The 9,965-nt window shown below is 36.0% G+C and overlaps 1 long non-coding RNA gene across 3 annotated transcripts in view; it reads right to left on the bottom strand.

Moving 5' to 3' along the window:
• Positions 1–3,044: 3,044 nt before the first annotated feature.
• Positions 3,045–9,965, bottom strand: part of LOC113459681 (uncharacterized) — an 83,432-nt gene continuing 76,511 nt past the window's right edge. For 2 of the 3 annotated variants that reach the window (XR_003381168.2, XR_012579613.1), the window contains one exon: positions 6,505–7,460. This is a non-coding gene — a long non-coding RNA (uncharacterized LOC113459681). Of the gene's footprint in view, positions 5,018–5,667; positions 5,727–6,504; positions 7,461–9,965 lie in introns of those variants that run through there. The other variant, XR_012579612.1, reaches the window with a different exon arrangement.

Raw genomic sequence — 9,965 nt, 5'->3', positions numbered from 1 at the left:
TTTTGTTTCTTGTTAAGATAGTGAGTACTGGAATGGACAATTTGCCCATTCACAGTGGAGGCATCTGAAACAGATTGGGAATATTCAAATGAGCCTGAGCCATCAGACAGTCCATGTAATGTTGATATCTGACTGGTTTCTGTATGTGTCAGCGGCCAAAACGTGACATATTCTAGGTGGGGATTTACAAGGATCTTGAATGCATTTCTGATGTCTCTTGTACTTCAGACAGAGATGTTGGTGATTCTTAAGATCTCACCTACTTGTTAAGAAGATGATAAAGCTCTGTGGAAAGGGCTGGAAGTGTCTGCTTTGTCTCAGTCAGCCAAGGAGAGAACCTCTGATTATCCTGGCCCTTTCATCTCTGCCAAGTGAACACAAAACGTGTGTGCATGCAGCAGGGAACTGAGACTCTCAGGGACCTCCTGTTACACCTCATACGTATAGAAACCCTTCTGGTCTTCTCTGTGCAAAAAAAGCACCAGGTCCTGCTTTTCCATGTAATTTTGCAGATTTCCAGCTTCTAAATGAGAGTCAGGAAAAAATAATGTAAGCATGAGGCTGAAATTACATGTAAGGTGCAGAAAAGGCAATATTTTATTTTTTGTCTCATTTCACTTGAAAAGTTAATCTAAGTGCTGACTGTTTTCAATAATTGAAATATTACACAGGACATAACTAGAAAATGAATGCACATTTCTGGCCTGAATTAAAGTTCTTCATTCTATATGCTTCACCTCTTAGCCTGTGGGATTCTTCTTTTTAACACCTGATAATTCTGTACTGGCAACTATAAAGTAATAAGTACATGATCCTATTGTGTGATGAATTTGAACTTTGGCTTATACTGTGATTGGCAAATCTATGCAATAAACAAAGCTGAAGATAATTAACACGTAATTAACATTATCTATGAAAAACACATATCTTCTATTAGCAGATTGTTCTTATTTTCTCTGCCTCTACCACTTCATAGTATTTCTTGTCAGCTCAAATCAATGTTTTGTAGCATAGACCACTATGATGTGACCATCAAGTAGTAATTGGCAAAATGCAAATATTTTAGAACATGAGAATAGACTATCTGGAAATGCAACTAAAACCCTCATCTTGCACAAATTTGAACTATTGTGGAGCATTTGAATAGCATGAGAAATATCTCAGCATAATCGAGGCCTATCATAGGAACCAGAGATTTGTTAGAAAATTAGACAAAGCTTACTTTCAGTCTAGAATCTTCTAGCTTCCTTCCTTCCTTCCTTCCTTCCTTCCTTCCTTCCTTCCTTCCTTCCTTCCTTCCTTCCTTCCTTCCTTCCTCTTCGAGTTCTTGGTTTTATCCCTGTACATATCCAGAACATCTTTACAATTTCAATTGCTTTGCAAGTGATTTTTCTCTCAACTCTAGCCTTAGTGGATTTTGTTTATACAATCAAATCTAAATCCAGCTGTTACCCTTGGAAGGCTGTTCAGGGTCATTATGAAAAAGCTCTTGATCACACAGGAGTCATATGCACAGTTCTCTTCTACTACTCTTCCAAGAAATCTTTGATAACAACATTTATAAAAAAACCTTTTTATTAACGACTGTAAATAATTTGGCCTGGAATTTTCTTCAGTTCTTTATCTGCTGTTTTCTTCAATGACTAGTTCCAAAATATATTTTTTACACCAGTAAGACTTCATTATATTTAATGTGATGCTTTGATGAGGGTCTGGCTCCTGCTTAAGCTGTGAAGTTACGAGAGCTTAACAACACAGTTAGTTTGAGTTTTTAAAAAAATCTATTCATCTGTATATGTGCCAGACAAGCACTGTCAACAGAGGCACTAGCATACTCAGTCCTTCAATTTTATTTATATCAAGCCTTCTAAAATATTGCTGTCAGTTCTTGTTTTCATTTAGTTGTTTGAACCTGACTGAATAAATTGACAAGGAATCTCGGAGATTTCTGCAGCTCTCTCATTTTATACAAAGATATATACTTCTTAATTGTTCTAATTATGGATCATGTATTCCCCTTGTTAAAAACTTGCTTCACTTTGTCTCCCCTTAAAAAGAGTATGCCACTTGTAGATGCTTTTCTACCTTGTTTTTTGATAGGGAAAGGTCACTTGGAAAAAATATGGGATGTAGGATGGAAGCACATAATGTGGTACCTCAGCATCAGCGTCTTAGTCTGAGTTTGTAAGGCACTCAACAGAAAATGGAAAGCACTACTGCTCATCATTCACTGTGGAGAGAAAAAGTACCCCTTTCAGCTGGCACAGAGAGCACAGAACAAAAGAAGAATGGGCTCTTGTGAAGCCTCAGCAAGTGCCTTTCATCTGCACTGAGCCAAGCTCCACCTGGAGAAGTTAAATTAAAATACTGCCTGGAAAACTGCCATGAGTGCAGGAACGGATCAGAACCTTGAGAACTCTTGCCAGCACCGTTGTTTCTCTTCTGGCAGCTTGCACTCTCCAACTTTTGGTCTTTCCTGGCTCCTACCAAAAGGCACAAGAAACCTCTGTACCTTCACCACCCCTTCATGTGCAGTAATACTCTGGTGATTGTCAAACAAAGACACACTTGAATTCTGCAATGGGGACATAAATGAAGAAGAATGGACTGGACCAGGCATCATCTAAAATGTTAAAGAATGCTTTTGATAATGAAAATTTTTAACAAAATATATAACTATTTTTACAGGAGTAGAGAAAGAGACCCTTCAAAATTGTCCCAGAAACTGAAATAACATGATTTCACTGCATCTTTTCCAAATGTAACTTAACACAACTCTGTGAAATCAGACACAGAGTTTTTTTATACTTGTATTACAGAAAAAATACCAAATTCTACTCAGAGTATGACTGGAAGAGATAGACATTGAAAGCATGTCCCAGTCTGCTTCCATTATATTTTCATAGCTGCAAAGCCATTTCAATGGCTTCAAATGAGAGCTCAGTGTAAGAACTTGGGATGATTTTCTAAGTATTAGACAAACACAAAAAAAGTTCTAAATAATTTAAAACAACTTTTGAGCAAAACAAAATCTTTTCCTCAGAGATGCCATAAACTAGAATATTTTCCCATGGAAACAGCTTTTTGTGGTTTAAGAATTCTGTTCATATAAAAGTGGTAATTGTTCTTCCTTACTTCCACTAATAGAAACTTACCTAGAACTAACTCAAATTCCAGCTTTTTAAAGACAGTTTGGAACAGTTTTTCCTTGTTTTTTTCTGCCTGTTGCTTTGCCTGCCCTACATGGAATCTCAGTAGGTGTGGACACAGGAATCTCAGTAAGTGTGGATGTCAGGAAGCTCTAGCAGCTTCTAACAGGAAGCTAACCATGACCCATGGTACATGAAGTCTTTGCTGCAGCCTCCCCCTGATTAGGGAGGGTCAATGATTATTCAGTTGGTGCTAGGGAGTGACAGTCCTGGCTATAGGGGTGTAGATGGTGTCCCCCTCAGTCCTCTGGCGAGGAAAAAGAGTGTAAGAAGGAAGGCAGTGATACTGAAGATCAACAACTGTTCTGCTGTGGAGCAAGTGTTGCAACAGAGTTTTGGTTTCCTTAGCCATGGGAGCCTGTTTGAGCACATATATATACAAATATCTGAAGAGATGGTGCAAGAAGAGGGAACCAGAATCTTTTCAGTAGTGCCCAAGGACAGGACCAGAGGCAATGGATACTACAAGAAAAGCAAGAAGCTCCCTCTGAACACACAGAAATACTTTTTCACTCACTGTAAGGGTGAGTGAGCAGTCACAGGTAGCCAAGAAGGGCTCTGCAGTCTCCATCCTCGGAGCTTTTTCAGCTGTTGGCTTCACTCAAATAGACAAGAAAAGATGACAAGCATTATGTTGGGCAATATTATTCGATTTTGAAAAGAATCTGGAGAATGGTAAGAAACACTTTTGAATCAAGTCTTTAGAAGCAGCATTCTGTACAGTAGAAAGAAATTTTCCATGGAAAATAGTATCTGAAAAATCTTTTAGATTGGACTAACAAAATGAAACAAACAAGAACTTGCTTAGCAGAACTCAGAGAGGCTCAGTATAGAGACTCTCCTGTCCAGAAAGTCTTAACATTGAAATGATCTAGTATAATGATTTTGGGAGTGATACCTCCACATCACAGGTATTTTTCAGCTGCTCAGTTATATATATTGATGCTTACTGTCAATGTAATTTTTCCCATTGCTCTGTTATACATTCTTGTGAAACAGATGATCATCCATCCACTTCTTCTTTTTAGAAAGCTTTTTAAAAATAGCTAAGCAATGGGAGGTTAAGATTATATAGAGACATTCCAGTGATTTTGGAGAATTGAACGAATAGAACTCTGCTCCAAGGCAGATTCAAAAGGATTCTTAATAACCCATCTGTGAAAAAGTGGCCTTTTTTTTTCCTTTTGTTACAAAAAACAAAATAAAACATGGGAGAAAACAATTTTCCCCCATAAAAAGTTTTCCCCCTCTTGGCTTTAACCACTTTTTCCCCCTTAATTTTTGATATAGAAAATAATCTTAAACACAGAAGCTAAAACAAGAATTAGAGGTTCTGAAGGTAAATATTTTGGCAATATATGTATAAACATTTTTTTATGAGGTCAAACAGTTATTTTACATAAATTTTATATTTCAGTGATAATTTCTGTGTACATAAATTCTTCAAAAAACATACAATGACTTTTAAAAACCCACAAACTGTATTTCAGATTTTGCCCCAGACAACAGTCTGCTTTCATATTTTCCTTCATGATTTTGTTTTATTTTCTCACTAAGAGAACCCAGCTATCCTTTAATTGAGATGCAATGTGTAGCTTTGCACAGCTGCAGTAAAGCTGAAATTCTTGTTTGTACTCTGTAATCTCAGAGAGACACATAAAATTATCCTCTTCACTCCTGCAGCAGCCAATCAGTTCCTATTTCAAACACTCCTAGTGGTGAGGACTGGTAGAAATTTCACACCTGGATGACAGCCACACTGAACAGTATTTGGAGAAGGGAGGCACAATTTAGGCTCTTGTGGACAACTAGGGAAAAAAAAAAGGTCTACAATTAACTGGCCTTTTCTACCAGTACAGCCCAAATCAAAAAGCAAATACATTTATTAAAAGAGTGTTAGAGCACTAAGCAGAGCTGAATAATGGTGGTACAGTATGGTGGGAAGATATTCTTTGCATGGCATCAGAAGGCCTAATAAATGGGTTTAGTGTATAGATAATCTGTTGCAGACATCTTTTCATGAAAATCCTTTCCTTAGGATTTTTCCTCCTGAGAAGCTGAGAGGCCTCAGGAACAAAATATAAACATTGATTATCTGCTGCTGTGGAATGCAACAGGTGCATCTGTGATTGGCCCATCTTGGATCTTTATGATTAAAGAGCCCTGCTAGCTCGGCTCTCTGTCTGAGCCACAAACCTTTGTTATTAATTTTTTTCTATTCTTAGCCTAGCCTTCTGATGAGAACTTTTTCTTCTATTCTTTTAGTATAGTTTTAATGTAATATATATCATAAAATAATAAATCAAGCCTTCTGAAACATGGAGTCAAATCCTCATCTCTTCCCTCATCTGAAAACCCCTGTGAACACCGTAACAATAATCCATCATTTGTCTTCAAAAATCTCTGCAAATACATCTGAAGGGTTTCATATCTCCAAATGAAAATAGAGAGGACTCACTGGGCTGTGAGGGATGACTGTGCAGTTTCACATGTGGGGATCAGCAGGTCTGTTCTGCCCTGTGGTGGGAAGAACATATCAAGTAATGACACAGAGAGATGTACAAAAACGAGTAACTTTTAAAGAAGACATCTCTAAAGAGATACAGGAAAATGACTATGAGGTTTTAATACAGTAGGGTGCTTGGTGACTTTCACTCAGCTACTGAAAAGCCTTAATGAGGCCACACTCTATCAGGCAGATGGTGGATCTTAGGTAATCTATTCACATTTTTCCTTCTACGGCCTCCCCAGTCACTATCTATCCCATAAAATGAGCCCACATGAGGAATGTAAATCCAAATCTCTAGTATGTTGTTATAAAATATTACCTATAAGTAGTTGGCTGATATGAGGTAGCTATCAAGAATGTTTTGTAAAATTCCTTGTTGAGACATTTCTCACAGTAATGTGAGAAATTGCAAAGCATTAAGAAAATGTTTGTTGATTGAAGTATATATAAACCCACCATTTTACAGCATCCCCCATGATAAAGCAGCCTATCATGCCTTTGGGGTTTCTGGCTGCTTCTTGGAGAAGGTTATGCACATAGGGAATATTAAATATGTTGGTGCTTTTGCTTTATGCACACATAATTCTCTATTTTGTTTTTATTTTCTAGAAAATTTTAAGTTGAAAGACAAAGTGAAGTGTTAAGATATCTGTAAACAGAAAATGCAAAATTAATGTTAGTTTAATGCAGTTGCGCAACTATCTTCAGTAATGATCCAATATTTCAATTTCTTTCATTTGGGAATCCAAGCTTTGGCAATTAGAGCCCACTCTTTTGCAGGCACCTAGTACGTTTACATCTCTGATAGCTAAACAAAATTCTTTCAATTTTCAGTTCTTATCAAAATCTTTTTAAGTTTTAAAAAATAGTTTTAAAAAAAACCAAACCAAACCCAAAACCTAAAACCCCAACTCCTCATCCTTCAGTATCATCCAAAGTATTTATTTTTCTCCAAGTCTAATATTGTCAAGGGGAGGTGCAGGTTTTCATTCACTGTTTCACAATTTGCCTTAACAGGAAATTCTAATTGCTTTAGAAATCATGTCATCCAGAACACTATGTGCTTAAGTCTCTTAAGAAAATAACAAAAATATTTGAGTTCACTACAGTTTTGTTAGTGTTTTGTTTTAGCTGGAGTGAAGCAGCCTTCTTAATGACAACAGCCAACTAATACTCAAAATAAAATTATGTTGGGTCTGACCTTTAATTTCCTGAAGAAAGACAACAAATTTGACAAAGCTAGACAGGTTGGGCAGAATAATAATGATGAGGGTGGAGTTAGTTTTCTCATTACTCAATAATTTCTTGTGATTCTTTCTGAATCCTTGGGCTTTTCACATGTACACAGTCAGAAGAAATGCACTAATTTTGACATCAGAGGAGATCTACCAACACTCTACCAACACAACACATCTACCAACAGAGGAGATCAACCAATATGATAGGCAGAAAACCAGGCATTTTTTTTAATACTTGGAAAAGATTCTTTTTTATTTAGGGAAAAATCTGTGAGACTAGAAATATATTTTAGCAGAAATTTATTTAATTTTACAAAATGATGTCATGCAACGCCAATAAGGCATGCTAAGTTTGATGCCAACATGGTTATAGCCAGATATGATCTCAGAGGTCCCTTTTATTGTTGATCCATTTGATATGCAGTTCTGAGGAAATAGCATCCTGCACAAGATCATGAATCCCATGGATCTAGCAGTGAAATTGTGCATCTATTTGTGACAATGCTGTTGGAAGAACAATAAACAACGAAATTACCCTTTCTAATGAAGATGTCGGCATTACGCAAAAATTAGCATGGTGTAATTTTAACTCTAGAGAAGATATTTTAAAAATTGCATAGTTTAGCAATTGTTTAAAAATTGTTTGAAACACCAATTTATATTGTGTTAATAGAATATGAAAAAAACCCTTTTTCTACATTACATTCATGCTACCAAAAAAACAGATGATATAAGGATGACTCTTCAGATGGACATGCTTCATGTATTCTTTCCTATTATTTTTATTTAAATAAGTATTGCTTCTGCCTCAGAGATTTTAGGAGATCAGTCATAGCTTCCATTTTGCAAGAAATTTATGAAAATGGAGGACTTCTACTCCCTGTAAAATGTGGCAGAGTGTTGATGAATATCTCCATTGGAAAATATAGGTATGTCATTGTGATTGAGCATTCTCTAAGTGACTGTGGTTTTTTCTATTCTGAATCATTGTTATATTTTTTTCTAAAATGAATTTTTACAAATTTTTACAAATAGGCTGATTAAACCAGAAAGCTTTCAGAGCATTATAGAAATTAATTAAGGAATTCAGATTTTAAGGCAGTCTTGAGTTCATAGCTAAGCACGAGAAATAAGTACTGGAGGTGAGTTATATCCACCTGCTACTTTTGTAGGACTAGACAGAACCAAAGTTTAATTACCACAACTTAGGACACATGACTCTTACCCTAAATGTATCTTTAAATCAACCTAATGATTTTCCCCTTTCTTTTCTTGAAATTGCAGTAAATGAAACACTATGGTGTGTACATGATTTTTGCTTACACAATTCTGCGTTTTAAGCCATTGCTAATGGCTACACTATCAGAAATTTGGAAGGGAGGGACTACCTACACTATCAGAAATTTGGAAGGGAGACACAGCTGCATTTCATAGCCTACATTTTTCACTTTTATTATTCTGTATTTTAGTTTTGGAAATGATGACCTGCAATATAACAACTGGAGGTCCAACTGTACATGTTGGCCTGTGTAATTCAGGCTGCTTTCTGCTTAGTCCTAACACTTTCCTAAATTGTTTTTTGGACCTTGCTGTGATTAATGGACTAACAGTCAAATTTCTTTTTTTCTGAGGCAGTACTAATACTTCACTTCCTTGTCTCTATTACTTTGTTAAATATCAGACCAATTTGTCAACTCAAACAAATGTGTGTGGGGATGTTTGTGCAAATATTTTTCAGACAAAGGTGAAAGATTATTGATCTCAGTGCACTGGTTTTGAATTCTGGTACTAACTTCTGGTGACAAAATGCTGTACTGTTTTCTTTAGCTACACGTAATGGATGGGTTTCTTCTGTATTTGAATGATCTTTACCTTTTCGTTTTAACAACTTCTTATCCAATGACAGCATAATCTGTTTATGACAATAACTTCTTGTTCATTCGAGTGTATAAACTGAACATGAAATCAAATCTATCTCTTACTCGGCCCTGTCTACTATTTTCTGTCTCTGCATATTTAAAAATTAAAGAAAGAGGTATGTATGAATGATTGAAGGAATTGTAGACAGTCCCAAGCAGACCCAAGATGTGCATCTTGCACATCTCTCAGAGTAAATCTTCTTTACTCATAATTGCTCGGACATCTGCTGTTTAAGATTTATTATCTTTATTTATGGTCTTTAGTGCTAGCTTTCCAAAGGCAAAATTATTAGTATTTAAGCTGCCTGAATGCACAGCCTGTTCCTTTTAATCTTTTTTTTTTCTCTATTTAGCCAGTAGGTATTGTTTATGGGGATAAATTAATGAATTAAAGAGCTGAATGAAGGCCAGGATGCTATTTTGACCTGTTCTTTATATTCATTACCTTTGCTTTTACAGAAAGGTCTGAGTGAAACCTTTAATATATCTTTGCTGTTTAGCTAACCAGATATAACAGTTCAAACCTACAGTAAACCTACAGTACAGTAAAAGTGTTTTTATTAAAAGGTGGAGATGAATTCAGCAATATAAACTGCATTTTAGCAGCTTAAGGTGAACACATAAAACTCATAGTCAAATTTTCATTTCAAGAACTATCTGTAAAATTTTCTGCTAAGCTGAGGAAAAAAACCTGATTTAGATTTGTCTATCTTCTAAGAAGTGCCAATTGCCACTGTCTCATAGTTAGGAATAAGCAGTCAGTTTATTGATTGGCCCCACAATGATGTTGCAATTTTCTACATTCTAGATAGCTCTCAAACTCAAAGTTATTAATATTAATTTTCCTCTGCAGGAGATTCCAAACTTCTGCAGAACATTTATGCACGTGGTTGAGCTTGAAGGGATGTGTTAGTCAGTTAGGAATAATTACTTAGGAAAAAAAGACTGTGGAAAAATAAATTTTATTGCATAGAAACTGCTCTGAAATATTCTGGTTTGGATTCCACTTCTGAACCTTTTCGCTTAGCTCTGTATGCTTCTTGTTCAGTCAATCAAGGAGTGCAGAAGCCAGGAGTATTCAGAAATTTCA

This window comes from Zonotrichia albicollis, chromosome 3, assembly GCF_047830755.1.
Source record: "Zonotrichia albicollis isolate bZonAlb1 chromosome 3, bZonAlb1.hap1, whole genome shotgun sequence".
In the NCBI taxonomy this organism is placed as follows: domain Eukaryota; kingdom Metazoa; phylum Chordata; class Aves; order Passeriformes; family Passerellidae; genus Zonotrichia; species Zonotrichia albicollis.
The sequence above is the reverse complement of the archived record's forward strand: the minus strand, read 5'-3'. Positions and strand labels throughout refer to the sequence as shown.